Source organism: Myotis yumanensis, unplaced genomic scaffold, assembly GCF_028538775.1.
Source record: "Myotis yumanensis isolate MYYU_CA2020_CCGP unplaced genomic scaffold, mMyoYum1.0.hap1 SCAF_1, whole genome shotgun sequence".
Classification (NCBI taxonomy): domain Eukaryota; kingdom Metazoa; phylum Chordata; class Mammalia; order Chiroptera; family Vespertilionidae; genus Myotis; species Myotis yumanensis.
Genome location: NW_027223752.1, coordinates 193074300 through 193090854, shown reverse-complemented (window position 1 = coordinate 193090854; position 16555 = coordinate 193074300). Strand labels below are relative to the sequence as shown.

At 40.9% G+C, this 16555-nt stretch overlaps 1 pseudogene; it reads right to left on the bottom strand.

The window, feature by feature from the left end:
- Positions 1-213: 213 nt before the first annotated feature.
- Positions 214-16186, bottom strand: LOC138993531 (large ribosomal subunit protein eL32-like; annotated as a pseudogene).
- Between the last annotated feature and the right edge of the window lie 369 nt (positions 16187-16555).

Below are 16555 nucleotides of genomic sequence, written 5' to 3'. Positions count from 1 at the left end.
CAGAAAGGGGTAGTGTGACAAAAGCAGGGGTTTCTGCCCCAGGTCACATTGGAACTACAAGGAGGGACCACCTCAGAAGGTTTCCTGCTCCAACGTGGTTGGCAGCAGCAGAGAGAAAACCGCACAGTGGCATGTTCAGTTAGGAAGCCCCTCTTTCAATGGCAGAATTTCATGGTTTTATTAACACAAATACAATGCGCACACACAGGCTGTCTATTTGTTTTCTTCCCTGTGTAGCCTGGCATTGGGATTGGTGACGCTGATGGCCAGCACAGCTGCTCTTTCCACACTGGCTTTGCGGACCTTCGAGGGGACGCTGTGCTTTGTTGCACATCAGCAGAACTTCAAGCTCCTTGACATTGTGGACCAGGAACTTCTGAAAGTGCTTGGTTTGCTTGTTGCTCCCATAACCAACGCTGGGCATCAACATCTGGCCCTTGAATCTCTTGTGCACGTTATTGTCAATGCCTCTAGGTTTCTACCAGTTACGCTTAATTTTGACATATTGGTCTAACTTCTGCTGCATGAACTTCTTGGTCCCTCTTTTGATGACCTTGGACTTCCCAAGGGGTCTGAGGGCAGCTAAGGTGATGAGTAGGAAATGGCAGCCACCTCTGTAGACAGCGCTGAGGGAGAGAGGGGAAGGTGGAGTGCAAGGGCTAATGGGACTTGACCTCTCGGAGAGCACCTTAGGTAGCACCTTCCTGGACCCCAAAACCTATTGTTGCCTCAACACCAGAAGCTAGCGCAGCACTCAGACGCTGGCAGTGGCTGCCTACACACTTCCAAAGGGCAGGAGGGATTAGGTGCATCAGAACCAAAGGCAGCAGGAACGTAGGCCCAATCATAAAGATGACCCATTGCAGGCCAGTAATGACCAGAACATTGATCCAGGTCTTGGAAGAGGAAATAAAAGAATAAAAAAAAAACACACAGATATTTCAGAAAATATGGTAAGCCAACCTGTCAGTCTACTATCACCACACATTTTCTCACGATGCTTTTTGCTTCTGAGAAAAGCCGAATATTTTCTGGCTTGGAAAATTTCAACTCTATAAATATTCTATTTCATAGCACCCGGAGATCTAGAGTGTGTATAAATATATTCCTGAGATTAGTGGGAAGAAGCTGCTTTCTTATGACTGAGAGAGTAAGTATAGAATAAAGCATCCTTTCAGACACCTAAGAATGCAATGTCTATCCATGAATGGTCATTCTCTTGTTAACAAGGTTTCATAAGGTGAGCACTTGAGATATTTCTTAAAAGAAAGTGGAAGAAGACATGGACATTAAACTTATGAACTCCAGAGGAGCTTTGGTCAGCATGAATCTCTGAAAGCAGGTAGGTTCCTTGTCTCTGTGTGAGAGAGAGAAATTCTTTCACTAATCCTTTGATCTCTTTATGGTTTCGCAGTTCATTCTACTGATTGTACCAGAAACAAGTTTCACTTCAGATATAATAGTTAATGATAGACAATAGAAAAGGAACTGGGTGTGGAGCCCTAGTTAACGATAATAGCGTGAGGGCTGCTTGCTATTTATAGCACTTGTTAAACTTTCATCCCTTTAAATTGCTATTTTCATACAGCAAACTCAAATCTCTGGGGCAACAGGGCAAGCACCAGGAGATTAGAACTGGAACTAGTTTCTGGCATTAGTCAAATATGTAATGACTAAGAAAAACATCTTCTTCAGCTGAAGTGCCACCAGTTAGCAATGAGAATAGGAAAACAAACATTCCCAAGGGATCCTTGCAGTGATCCTGTGAGAAAATGGTCACATGCAGGATTTATGCTGTAGCATATCATCTATCAGGCAAAGCCGATGAAATTTGAATTTTGAACAAATACTTTTTTTTAGTTGAAGCAATTTTATTAAAAAGAACTTGTCAGAAGACCATTTTCCCTTTTTTTAAAAAAAATGTATCTTTATTGTAAAAGTATTCTAGATGTCCCTTTTTTGAAAAAATATAATTGGTGGGGAGACTGAGAGTGGCTGAATCTGAGACCAGAAACTCCGAGCTGTGATTTGAAACCTTGTGATTTGAAAGTTTCTAATTTGCTGTATGACTGGGAAATTGTATTGCATTTAACTACCCCGCATTCCTCTTTTTTAGATTCATTCAGTTCTGTGATAGATTCAGTCACTTAGGGAGGAATAAAGAGTGTGGGGTAGAATATGATAGGATTGGGGTTGACAGGGAGGGGCTGTGAAGAGGCTCAGTCTGCTGTCCTGTGACCCCCTCCCCCCACCTTGCCTACTCTACATTACAAAGACCATGTCTAGGTCTCCTTTTGTTAGACTTTAGTGCTTTTTTTGTCAGAACCTTCATTTAAACTGTCTGGACTTACTTCAGTCCTTATATATAGTAGGACTTACAGTTGTGTAGGTCAGTGTTGTTGACAAATTTTGGATGATTTTTTTTTTTATAGCTAAAAGTATTACAAAGGGTATTACATATGTGTCCTTTCTCCCCGCCCCCCCCCCACCCCCGACCTTGACAATCCCCTGGCCTCCCTTAACCCCCAGGGTCTTATGTCCATTAGTTATGCTTATATGCATGCATACAAGTCCTTCAGTTGATCTCTTACCCCCCTCCCTCCTGCCCCCCAACCCTCCCTGGCCTTCCCACTGCAGTTTGACAATCAGTTTGAGGCAGCTCTGCCTCTGTATCTATTATTGTTCAAAAGTTTGTAATGGTCTTTATTATCCATGAATGAGTGAGATCATGTGGTATTTTTCCTTCATTGACTGGCTTATTTCACTTAGCATAATGCTCTCCAGTTCCATCCATGCTGTTGCAAATGGTAAGAGTTCCTTCTTTTTTACCGCAGCATAGTATTCCATCGTGTAGATGTACCACAGTTTTCTAATCCATTCATCTACTGATGGGCACTTAGGCTGTTTCCAGATCTTAGCTATGGTGAATTGTGCTGCTATGAACATATGGGTGCACATATCCTTTCTGATTGGTGTTTCTGGTTTCTTAGGATATATTCCTAGAAGTGAGATCACAGGGACAAATGGGAGTTCCATTTCCAGCTTTTTGAGGAAACTCCATACTGTCTTCCATAGTGGCTGCACCAGTCTGCATTCCCACCAGCAGTGCACAAGTGTTCCTTTTTCTCCACATCCTCTCCAGCACTTGTCGTTTATTGATTTGTTGATGATAGCCATTCTGACAGGTGTGAGATGGTACCTCATTGTTGTTTTGATTTGCATCTCTCAGATGATTAGTGACTTTGAGCATGTTTTCATATGTCTCTTGGCTTTCTGAATGTCCTCTTTTGAAAGGTGTCTATTTAGATCCTTTGCCCATTTTTTGATTGGATTGTTTATCTTCTTTTTGTTAAGTTGTATGAGTTCCCTATAAATTTTGGAGATTAGGCCCTTATCAGATATGACACTGGCAAATATGTTTTCCCATGCAGTGGGCTTTCTTGTTGTTTTGTTGATGGTTTCTTTTGCTGTGCAGAAGCTTTTTGTTTTGATGTAGTCACATTTGTTCAGTTTCTCTTTAGTTTCAACTGCCCTAGGAGCTGTATCAGTGAAGAAATTGCTTCGGCATATGTCTGAGATTTTGTTGCCTTTGGATTCTTCTAGAATTTTTATGGTTTCTTGTCGTACATTTAAGTCCTTTATCCATTTTGAGTTTATTCTTGTGTATGGTGTAAGTTGGTGGTCTAGTTTCATTTTCTTGCATATATCTGTCCAATTTTCCCAACACCATTTATTGAAGAGACTATCTTGGCTCCATTGTATGTTCTTGCCTCCTTTGTCAAATATTAATTGAGCATATTGGTTCGGGCCGATTTCTGGGCTCTCTATTCTATTCCATTGATCTATATGTCTGTTCTTGTGCCAGTACCAGGCAGTTTTGAGAACAGTGGCTTTGTAATACAGCTTGATATCTGGCATTGAGATCCCACCTACTCTGTTCTTTCTCAGGATCGCTGCAGCTATTCGGGGTCTTTTTTTATTCCAGATGAATTGTTGGATGCCGGGAGCCGGTCCATCCTCGCTGCTTGACACAGTCGCTGCAGGAAAGAAACATCTGCACAGCATATGTTTCAATGGACCTGGCATATATAGCATACTGTTCTTAATATGTTTGCTCCCTTTAAGCGCCATGTGTTTTAACCAAGGTCACCTCTCTGAGAAAGGTTGTTTCCCCAGGTGGGGATTTTTCCCTGAGGTTAGGGAGGGGATACAACCCCTTAATTAAGTGCCAGGTGGGTAGTTAAGCTACATAATCTTTACTCCCTGGAATGGAGATAAGAAACGCCCTAACCTTTGTAATAGAATTGACAGGATTAAAATCGGCTGGTATAAATATGGATGTAACAAGACAATAAACATCAGAACCTCATCAGTTCCTAACCAGAACTCCGACCAGAACTTTGGCTGGAGATCCTGGCTAGAGGTCCTGACTAGGCTGCTGATCAACTGAAGGCTGTCTTCGTGTCATTCCTTCTTCGCCGACTCCGTCCACACCTTTGGGGACCCCTGGACCCGCTGGGATTGGACCCCAGCAGTTGAAGAGTTCATTCTAGATCTTTGAAGTATGCCATTTGTATTTTAATGGGAAGTGCGTTGAATTTATAGATTGCTTTGGGTAGTATGGACATTTTAATGATGTTGATTCTACCAATCCAAGAACATGGTATGTTCTTCCATCTCTTTATGTCTTCCTCTATCTCTTTTTTCAACGTCCTGTAGTTTTCTGAGTAGAGGTCTTTTACCTCTTTAGTTAAGTTTATTCCTAGGTAGCTTAATTTTTTGGTGCGATGGTAAATGGGATTGTTTTTCTAATCTCTCTTTCTGAAAGTTCACTATTGGTGTAAAGAAATGCCTCAGATTTCTTGGGGTTAATTTTGTATCCTTCTACATTGCCAAATTCATGTATTAAATCTAGTAGTTTTTAGATGGAGTGTCTAGGGTTTTGTATGTATAATATCATATCGTCTGCAAATAAGGACAATTTCACTTCCTCTTTTCCAATTTGGATGCCTTTTATTTCTTCTTCTTGTCTAATTGCAATGGCTAATACTTCCAGTACTATGTTGAACAGGAGTGGTGAGAGTGGGCATCCCTGTCTTGTTCCTGTTCTTAGGGGAAATGGTGTTAGTTTTTGTCCATTGAGTATGATGTTGGCTGTGGGCCTGTCATATATGGCTTTTATTATGTTGAGGTATGATCCTTCTATTCCCACCTTTCTGAGAGTTTTTATCAAAAATGGGTGTTGGATTTTGTCAAATGCTTTTTCTGCATCAATTGATATGACCATGTGGTTTTTTTCTTTCAATTTGTTTATGTGATGTATCACGTTTATTGATTTATTGATGTTGTACCATCCTTGCATCCCTGGGATAAATCCTACTTGGGCATGGTGTATGATCCTTCTGATGTACTGCTGGATCTGATTTGCTAAGATTTTGTTGAGGATTTTGGCATCTATGTTCATGAGGGATATTGGCCTGTAATTCTCTTTCATTGTGTTGTCTTTACCTGGTTTTGGTATTAGGGTGATGCTGGCTTCATAGAATGAGCTTGGAAGTGTTACTTCCTCTTGAATTTTTTGTAGTAGTCTGAGGAGGATAGGTTTTAGTTCTTCCTTGAAAGTTTGGCAAAACTCCCCTGAGAAGCCGTCTGGTCCTGGGCTTTTGTTTGCTGGAAGCTTTTTGATGACTGCTTCAATTTCTTCCATAGTCATTGGCCTATTGAGATTTTTAGATTCTTCCTGATTGAGTTTTGGAATGTAGCATTATTCTAGGAATTTGTCCATTTCCTCCAGGTTGTCTAGTTTGTTGGAGTAGAGTTGTCCGTAGTATTGTTTAACAATCATTTGTATTTCTGTGGGGTCTGTTGTTATTTCGTCTCTATCATTTCTGATTTGGTTTATTTGGGTCCTCTCTCTTTGCTTCTTGGTGAGCCTGGCTAGAGGTTTGTCAATCTTGTTTATCCTTTCAAAGAACCAGCTCTTGGTTTCATTGATTTTCTGTATTGTTTTTTTTTTGGTCTCTATGTCATTTATTTCTGCTCTAATCTTTATTATCTCCTTCCTTCTGCTCACTCTGGGGTTTTCTTGTTGCTCTCTTTCTAATTCTTTGAGTTGAAGAGTTAGATGATTTACTACCATTTTCTCTTGTTTTTTGAGATAGGCCTGTAGAGCTATAAACTTCCCTCTCAGGACTGCTTTCATTGTGTCCCTTACGTTTTGGATTGTTGTGTTTTCATTGTCATTAGTGTCCAGGATGTTTTTAATTTCTTCTTTGATGTCATCGGTAACCCAATCAATATTTAATAACATGCTATTCAGCTTCCAAGTGTTTGAGTATTTTGGGTTGTTTTTATTGTAGTTTATTTCTAACATTATGCCATCGTGGTCTGAGAAGATGCTTTTTATGATTTCAATCTTCTTGAATTTGGGGAGACTTTGCTTGTGACCCAATATGCGGTCTATTTTTGAATATGTCCCATGAGCACCTGAGAGGAATGTATATTCCATGGCTTTGGGGTGAAGTGTTCTGAAGATGTCATTTAAGTCCATCTGATCTAGTGAGTCATTTAGGATTGCTGTTTCTTTGCTGATTGTTTGTCTAGAGGACTTATCCAGTGATGTCAGTGGTGTATTAAAGTCCCCTACTATGATTGTATTGTTGTCGATCTCTCCTTTGATATCTTCCAGGAGTTTTTTTATGAATTTGGGTGCTCCTGCATTGGGTGCATATATGTTTACCAGGGTTATATCTTCTTGTTGTATTGATGCCTTTAGTATTATGAAGTGGCCTTCCTTATCTTTTGTTATGGCCTTCACTTTGAGATGTATTTTGTCAGATATAAGTATTGCTACCCCAGCTTTCTTTTCCTTTCCATTTGCGTGAAAGATATTTTTCCATCCCTTCACTTTCAGTCTGTGTGAGTCCCTTCTAATGAGGTGGGTCTCTTGTAGACAGCAGATGTATGGGTCATGTTTTTTTATCCATTCAGCCACTCGATGTCTTTTGGTTGGAGCATTTACTTGTTTGTAGCCATTTCTTTTTTGTGTGTGGCTGTTTTCTTTCTGAGCTTTTTATTTCTTCTTTTTACACCAGTCCTTTTAGCATTTCTTGCATGGCTGGTTTGGTGGTGATAAACTCCCTTAGCCTTTTTTTGTCTGTGAAGCTTCTTATTTCCCCTTCAATTTTGAATGATAGCCTTGCTGGATAGAGTATTATTGGATTCAGTCCTTTGCTTTGCATCGCTTTGTAAATTTCCGTCCATTCTTTTCTGGCCTGATGTGTTTCTGTTGAGAAATCATTTGATAATCTAATGGGAGATCCCTTGTATGTAACTTTCCGTCTCTCTCTTGCAGCCTGTAAGATTCTCTCTTTGTCCTGAACATTTGCCATGGTAATTATGATGTGTCTTGGTGTGGGTCTTTTCGGGTTCACCTTGTTTGGGACTCTCTGGGCTTGTGTGACTTTTTTCTTCCCCACCTCAGGGAAGTTTTCTGATATTATTTCTTCGAATAGGTTTTCTAATCCATGTTCATCTTTCTGTTGTTCTGGCACCCCTATTATTCGTATGTTGCTTTGTTTCATGTTGTCCCAAAGCTCCCTTAGGCTCTCCTCCTGTCTTTTAATTTTTTTTCTCCAATTGCAGTACAGTTGGAGTGTGTTTTGCTTCCTTGTCTTCTAATTCACTAATTTGGTCCTCCGTTTCTCCCAGTCTACTGTCGATACTTTCAATGGTGTTTTTTATTGCAGCTATATTGCTCTTCATTTCTTCTTGGGACTTACTTAAGTTGTTGATTTTTTCATCTGTTTCTTCTAGCTTCTTGCATATGGTATTGATTTTTTCCTCCGTCCGGTGCATGTACTCTAGGAACCTTATTCTGAATTCTTTTTCTGTCATGTTGCATGCCTCTGTCTCACTTAGCTGCTTTTCTGGCGAGTCTTCCTTTTCTTTCCTTTGGGGGTTTCTTTGTCTACCCATGTTTGATCTCACTGACATATCTAGTTGTTGAGTCGTTCAGTGGCTGCTCCCTGGGTGGCAGTGGCTGCTTCCTGGGTGGCAGTGGCTCCTTGGGCTGTGGTTGCTCCTTGGGTGGTTGTGGTAGCAGCTGCTCCTCCATTGGTAGCAGGGCCTCTGGTGGGTGCTGTTCACAGCTGTGGTGGCTCTTCTGGCTGGTGGAGGGAGGCTTCACACACAGTAACTGTTCCCCAGACAGAGCATGTGGTGATCAGGAGGCCGCTGTTGCTTGAATCTTTCTGTGGTGGGAAGCAGGTCTCCTCTGAGTTCATGTAGTCGCGCTGCTTGAGAGCCGTTGCCTCCGGGTTAGTAGCCGATCTCTGGATGCCGATAACAGCTACTCAAGATGGTGCGGTCTCGCGGCTGAGCTGGTGCCCTGGGGGAGGTTTCAGCCTCAATCTCTAACCGTCCCCATTTTCTAGGAGTTCTCTGTCTTTCCTGGCTGCAGACTGTCTCTCAGCTGAATCTCCTCTGCTTATTCGGACTGTGTGTTACCCGTTTCAGCTGCTCGCCCTTATCTGCTCCGGGACAAAGCACCGACACGTCCGTCTAAACCTCCGCCATTTTTTTCCTCTCTTGGATGATTTTTTAAAAGATACATTTTATTGATTTTTTTACAGAGAGGAAGGGAGAGGGATAGAGAGTTAGGAACATCGATGAGAGAGAAACATCGATCAGCTGCCTTCTGCACACCCCCTACTGGGGATGTGCCCGCAACAATGGTACATGCCCTTGACTGGAATCGAACCTGGGACCCTTCAGAACGCAGGCCTACGCTCTATCCACTGAGCCAAACAGGTTAGGGCAAGGATGATGGATGATTTTATTTTAATACAGCTTGTCTACTTATTCGAAAAAGTTTTACAAACTGTTGGCAGACAGATTACAGAATGAGGATAGTAAAATTCCCTGGGGCCGACAAGGAAATGAGACTGTAGTACTAAATGCTCAAGGGAGTAAGGCAACCAACCATATTCTCTGTTGAAGCAAGGGTGTTAAAGTAGAAATGTTTGATTTTAGTTAGAAATTAGAAATACTGTTAGAACTTAGTTTTAAAAAATCATTAACTTAGGAATTGTGTGACTTAGGAATTGATGAGAAGCAGTTGACAGGACTGCACACCTGATAACCATATGTGTAGTGACCTGTACTCCTCCCCCCGGAGAGTGAAACCAAGTGTGTTCATGAGTTTATTTACTAATATGCCCATTGGAACTAATGTTAAACTTGAGATCTTGTTATGCATGTTGTTTACCAGATTTTCCCTACTCCCCCTGGACTGCCGTGGGTACCTCAGGCTATTTAAAGGGTCACCAAACACCATTCAGGTTGATCATTGCTTGATCGCTGGACATGCTGCCATAACTGATCGCTCTGATCCCAGCACTGCACTAGTGGCTGATCGCTGGGCTGCCTTTGGCATCGCTGATTGCCCCTGCTTCCACTCTCCAGATGCCAGAAGAATGGCCAAGCCTTAGATTGATCCGTGCCACACCATGGCGGGGTGCAAGAATCTCTGACGGTGAAACCAAAACCACTCTCTGACCAGACACTAGCCCGAGACGATTGTAGCGCTGCACCAAACACTCAATGCCACTGGGATTCCATTAAATCTGAACCCACGCACCAGGAATTGGTGTGTGTAATAAAGTGCTGTGTGATTTGCAACTGCATATATGTGTGTGGCATAATTCCTCCAGCAGTCTTAATTATGTTAATATAAGGTCAGATGATGATGCCTACCCTTGGTCCTGCTTGCTTAGAGTAGTCTCTTCGCTAGCAACTACTTCATGTGCGAACACCTGCACGGATAAGTTTAACTCAAGGGACGCCTTGGATAACACCCCTCCTTTCTCGGACAAAGGGTGTATCTAAAGCTTGGTAACTTTGTTGAAACGGTCCTAAATGTGTTGACTCCTAAGAATTTAGATGTTTAAATACCTGAAATTTATTTTATTTATAGGTTTCAGTTTAACATCCAATTATATCTTACCAGTAGCCCATCAGGCGATATTAGGCACAGTAGACCACCCGCTGCTTCGGCAGGAGCTGGCAGGAACCACAGTGTGCTGTCAGGAGCAGCGCGTGTGGCTTGGGCAGGAGGTGGAAGCAAGCTGCTGGTGCCCATGGGAGCTGGTAGGGACCCACACCAATTCCGCAGGAGGCGGGAGGGAGCCAAGCTACTTCCGCAGGAGGCAGGCCCGCCAACTTCTCTCTGGGCCTGTGCTCAGCCATGGAGGCTGCAGGCTGGCTCCCCTGTTCCTATCCATGTCTGCTCCGGCTCCCGGGCCGGCCTGAGCTGGGGCATGGCAGCTTGCCGGCCCCTTGTCTCTGTCTCTGTCTCCACTCCAGGCCTTACCTGCACGCAACCTCCTCCTGTATGGGCGTGACCCGTTACGGCATCCCAGCCTAATTTCCATATTTCATCTTTATATATATAGATTGTTTGTGGTCAAGATCCTTATGATGTTGAGAATACTGTGAGTGAAACATTAGAAACAGTAAAGGTACTGGTTCTGAGTCCCTTCTCTACCAGCAGTAAAAATGTTAACCATATGATTAATGCATGAGCTGAAATTCTGAGACCTTCTAATTGTTCTTCCCTGTATACCAAATAGCATCATCCTGATAGCTGTGATTCCTGGTAATTGTTTATCTTCCTTGTGATTTGTGCAATCATGTATTTCAAGTAAGATTTCACTCTGGACCAACAGGTGGATAAGAAATATACTTATATCTCTTTTCATTACATCAATTAAAGACACAGATATGTATTGCTCACCTACTATGCATAACCTCCTATGAGATAGGCTGAGGGATATAGAACATTTAAGGACTGGCTTTAACTTTTAGGAAATAAAATTATCACCTGGAAAAAAAAAAATGACTGGCACTACAAGTTCAACAATCCCTGGCAGACAAGGAATACGGACACTGAGTGTTGTAAGGGAGGGTGAGCTCATTAGGCTGGGATGTTCAAGGAAGATTTCCTGGAAGAGGTGGAGCTTGAGCAGGACATTGAAAAATGAGCATATGTTTGGAAGTAGGCAAGAAGGTTTTCCAAGCAAAGGCAATAGAGTGTGCTCCAGTTGAGTTCTTTAGAGAAACTCATTTTAATCTGGATTTAGAAACAAACTTCTCCCTCTACAACTTTCCTCCCCACTCCCCCCCCCCCCCCAAAAAAAAAGAATTAGGTATTTATTGGCCCAGGTATCAAAGAGTCTAGGGATAGCTCCAGCGTCAGATATGGCTGAAGACAGATGCTCAAATGCCACTGTGTTTCTCTGTGCTGATTTCATTTTCAGTAGGTTTTCCTTTACAGTAGGTCCTAGAAGCTCTACATTAGTATCCTGCTGAAACAGGGATTTTGGGGGGTAAAAAAAGACAGGTTTTAGGAAATTTGAGAAATTTTGGAAATTAAGGGGACCATGGAGGAAGCACAGAGCTGCAGAGCAACAGAAAGTATATTTCCATAGAACAGGGAAGCTGAAAAGGTGCAACAGGTACATTTCCATAGAATGAGTGAGCTGGAAACAGCAAAAGGTCTATATTTACAAAATAAAGGGAAGGAAGCCCTTCATCCAGAAGGAGAAGAAGAAAGCCCAAACAGAATAAGAAAACAATAAGGAAGGGGGGGGGGGGGGGGGGAGAGAACCTCACAGGTCCCATGTAAGTTTTGACCTTTGATCCCAGGAGTTACTATAGTAACCAGTCTAAGGGAATAGTGACCAATCAGAGAGGATATCAAAGCACCAAGATCTGCAGCCTTTATAAGCCTTAGGGAAAAGGAACTCAGTGGGACCCTTTCCCTCTCCCCGAGTGGGGGTCCATTCTGTGGGGATCCATTCAGTGGGGCTCTTTCCCTCTCCCCATGTGGGAGTCTGTACTTGTTCTTCAATAAATCTCCATCTTTGCTATTCCACCCTCTGTCCGTGGATTCATTCTTTGACTTCAGTGGACAAAGAATGCAGATTCCAGTCCAAAAATCCCATAAAAACCAGAAAAACACTTTATGTCCTGAGGTTGAGTCCCATTGGCCTGACTTGAGACAAGCCTGTCTCTGAGCCCACCACTGAGGCCAAAATGACAGAATTCTCTTATTGGCTTATCTGGGTCATGAACCCTTGAAGTTGGATTAGGCTGGGGATGGGAATTTAGTGCCACCTTAACCTAATAGAGGAGGAGCTATATAAAAGTAATTATAAAGAAAAAGAAGGAGAAATGAACACTAGGAGTCAGAAACCACAATGGTATAAATAAATATTCAGAAATGAGAGATAGGTTAAGGTTTATACAGACCTAGATGTCCTTAAATATGAGCACAAATGATTAACATGAAAATAAATTATGTTTTATGTTTTCAGATATTTGTTCTACTTTGCATCTGTTTTTTAAATATATTTTTATTGATTTCAGAGTGGAAGGGAGATGGAGAGAGAATCAGTGATCAGCTGCCTCCTGCACAATCCCCACTGGGATTGAGCCCACAACCCTGGCATATGCTCTGACCAGGAATTAAACTGTGTCCTCCTGGTTCAGAGGTCAACACTTAACCACTGAGTCAAGCTGGCTGGGTGCATCTGTTTTTTTAATGATCCACCAAGCCAGCCTTTTAAAATGCTCAACCTAAAAATCATGTGTAACGCCCATCTCCTCCCCGATCCTTGACTGTTATTTTATACTATTAATACTCCAGAAAAAAAAAAAAAAAAAGCATGGGATGTTCTCTATTGCTCAGGAAAGAGTATTAAGAAAACTTTTCCGGGGAATTCCCCATGTTTCAGATAGAACAGAAGTTAAGTGGCTGATTCACTCATCATTAACAGTAGGGAGAATTTATTGAGGTGCTAATTCATCCTGAGCTCAGAGGATCCTCCCTAATGCCTGTTGTCGCAAAATGCCTCTACAATTTCAGGGGTGTTTACAGGCATTTGTTCTCACCCAATGCTAATATGCTTATGTCATGGTACTTTATTTATGCTCTATAGATGTTGGCATACTTTGTTTCTAAGCACAATAAATAGCATTTAAGCAGCACCCAATACTCATTCAGATGACATATCATTTTTGGCTTTTCATTGTTAATTTCAAAGTCTACTTTTTTGAGAGTTTTGAAAACTGGGGATCGAGCTTGCAACCCAGGCATGTGCCGTGACCAGGAATCAAACCATGATCTCCTGGTTCATAGGTCGACACTCAACCACTGAGCCACGCCAGCTGGGCTCAGGTAACTTTTTAAAGGACTCCATTGTCCTTTCCTTTGGCTGACCTGGTCCCTATCACCTTTCAAGGAAATAGAAGAGATCTCAGAGAAAGAAGAGTATAATAAATCATTTCTCTATTCCTGCTAATCTCAGTGTCTGATAAGGGAATACTTTGGACTTCACTCACTATGAATTAGCAATGCTGGGGGGAAAAACGCAACCAGCAATTGTCCAGTGACACATAAAGAATGCTGGGTTGGATATTCAAAGCCTGGACAGATCTTAAGGACACAGCAAGAGGCTTATCTTCCCTTTCATTCATCAAATATTTCTTAGGTACCTTCTATGACCAAGGCACTGTGCATATATTTGTTAGCACGCAACACATATTTATTGAACATGAATAATAACTAATATTTATCGAACAATTATTATGTGCCAGGAGCTTTAATTCTCAAAACATCTGAGTGAAGCAGGTATTATTAACTGTATTTTACAACTGGGGAAACCGAGGCCCACAGAAGCTTAGTAGCTTGACCAAGGTTTGAAGCTATTATGAGTCTGGATATGATGCTTTTACCAGGTGTACCGGTTAATAATGCGGATTTTTTTCAATAGATGGAGTTACACATATGTTGATTTTATATATATATATATATATATATATATATGCGATTTGATATGTATGCTATTTTGTTGTACTTACAGCAAGCTTCAAAATTTCATATGTCAAATTTTCTGAAGGTGTTAACATCATAGATGATATTTTTATGCTTAAAAATGTCGAATTTCAAACCAAAAAAAAAAAAAAAGCATTTGCAGGAAGTTTTAATTCATTACTTTATTTTGAAGAAAAGTGCTGCTGAAAGTTATCATATACTTTGGGAAGCTTATGGTGAACATGCTTCATCTCAAGATACTTGTGAACGCTGGTTTAAACGCTTTAAAAGTGACGATTTCGATGTGAAAGACAAAGGACATCCAGGTCAACTGAAAAAGTTTGAAGACCAACAATTACAAGCATTATGGGAAGAAGATGTGTGTCAAACTCAAAAATAACTTTCAGAAAGATTAAACGTTGCTCAGCAAACAATTTCCGATCGTTTACAAGCAATGGGAAAGATTTTAAAGGAAGGAAAATGGGTACCACATCAACTGAACAAAAGACAAATGGAAAACTGAAAAGTCATCAGTAAAATGTTGCTTCATTGGCACGAAAGAAAGTCTTTTTTGCATCGGATTGTGACTGGCGATGAAAAGTGGATTTGTTTTGAGAATCCCAAATGCACAAAATTATGGGTTGATCCAAGTCAACCATCAACATCGACTACAAGGCCAAATGGCTTCGGAAAGAAGACAATGCTCTACGTTTGGTGGGATCAGGAAGGTGTGGTGTATTATGAGTTTCTAAAACCAGGTGAAACTGTTAATACTAATCATTACCGACAACAAATAATCAATTTGAACCACGCTTTGATCATGAAATGACCAGAATGTGCCAGAAGACACGGCAAAGTAATTTTGCTTCATGATAACTCACCATCACACACTTCAAAACCAGTTAAAGACATGTTAAAAGATCTTGCCTGGGAAGTATTAACCTACCCGCCATATTCACCAGACCTTGCTCCTTCAGATTACAACTTGTTCCAATCGATGAAACACGCACTTTCTGAGCAGCACTTCAAAATGTACGAAGAAGTGGAAAATTGGGTCTCTGAATGGTTTGCCTCAAAACAAGAAAAGTTCTGTTGGGACGGTATTCACAAATTACCTGAAAGATGGGGGAAATGAGTAGCTAGCGATGGACATTACTTTGAATAAAACACTTTTGATGTTTCTCTTGAAATTATCCTGTTTTCTTTGATTACAAAATCTGCATTAGTAACCAGTACACCTGGTAACCACTACTTTATACAATGTCAATTCATTGTGGTAGGTGTGATTGTTAAATCTAATTTAAAAGATAACGATGTCAAGATTCTGATCTTCTGAATAACTTAGACAGAGCCTGGATAAGACCAAGTTGGACTGATTCCAAAACCTTAGCTGTTTTGTGTCACAGTGTGACTTCCACTGATAGATACACTACGTTTCCCTCTTAATTCTGGTCCACCTGCATTCCTGTAGCTATTCATCTGAAACCACCACTTTATCATTGTGGAATGAATGCACTGATGGCTACAAACAAAGGGCTCCCATTTTCAAGACAAAGGCAGCCACCCAAAGATCCTGAAAAAATCCAGACCTCATTTACTATAATCTCATCTGTTCATTACTTACATACTTACTAGACTTGTAGTTCTTTGAAGGACCCATGACAGTTTTGGTAGAAATTGATATCAAGGAAGATCAAAGCAACCTTCTTAAGTTTCTTTGGTTTTATTAATTATTCCTCATAGGTTTTACATTTATTATTATTTCTGGAAGCATACCAGTATGACCATACATTTTCCTCCATCTAGGACATATGTCTACAGCTGATGCTTCTTTTGAAAAGCCTATGTGAAAACAGTATCTATCCTATGTAATCAACTTCCTTCATTCTCTTATTGTCCCCATGTCTTTAAATTATGAATTGGTGCCATTGTCTAGGGAAAAGTATGTCAAAATTAACCAATAAAAATGATGGCTTTCGACTGGCTTCATGTTTCATGTGTATCGTGTGAAGCCTGAGTCTCAAATAGATTCCTAATAATGGTAGCCAGCCAAGTTAGCCCGGCTCACAACTGACAGAGGAAGTTGAAAGAATTATTAGATGACAGTGAGCACCAGCCTCACCACTTAGAAGTTGAAATTCTAATCTCAGACCAATGTAGACAGAGACAAACACAAAGGAACATAAACACAATCAAGTAATAAATTTCTGGGTAGATCCTTACTCACCTAGAGGAGCAAACATTTGTTTGGTGAGACACTGCACCCAGTTCCTGAGAAGATGGAAACATCATCATTCCTGTAAACGGCATAGCCCAAGCAGCATATTTATTTCATGTCTCCAGGCTTCTGTATCTTCACTTATTAAAAGAAGGTTTTCCAAAAAAAAACAACCCATGTGTGTTTGTCCACATTAGAGGAATATTTAAGGACTACATCCAAGTCCAAAGAGAAATTGCCTTTTCTCCTGTTGCAACTTTTTTCAAAAATGTGTGTAAATCCTAAGTACAGAATAACAAGAAATCTGGGCAGGTTATTTAACAGTGGACCTAAAGCTTTCTTGACATTTAATTCAATTATACAAAAATTAATTCTGCACATAATGTGTTCCTTTTGCTTCCTTGTTTAATTTCCTCCATGTTTTATTAGAAATGTGACTATAAAAAGCAGATGAGTTATCC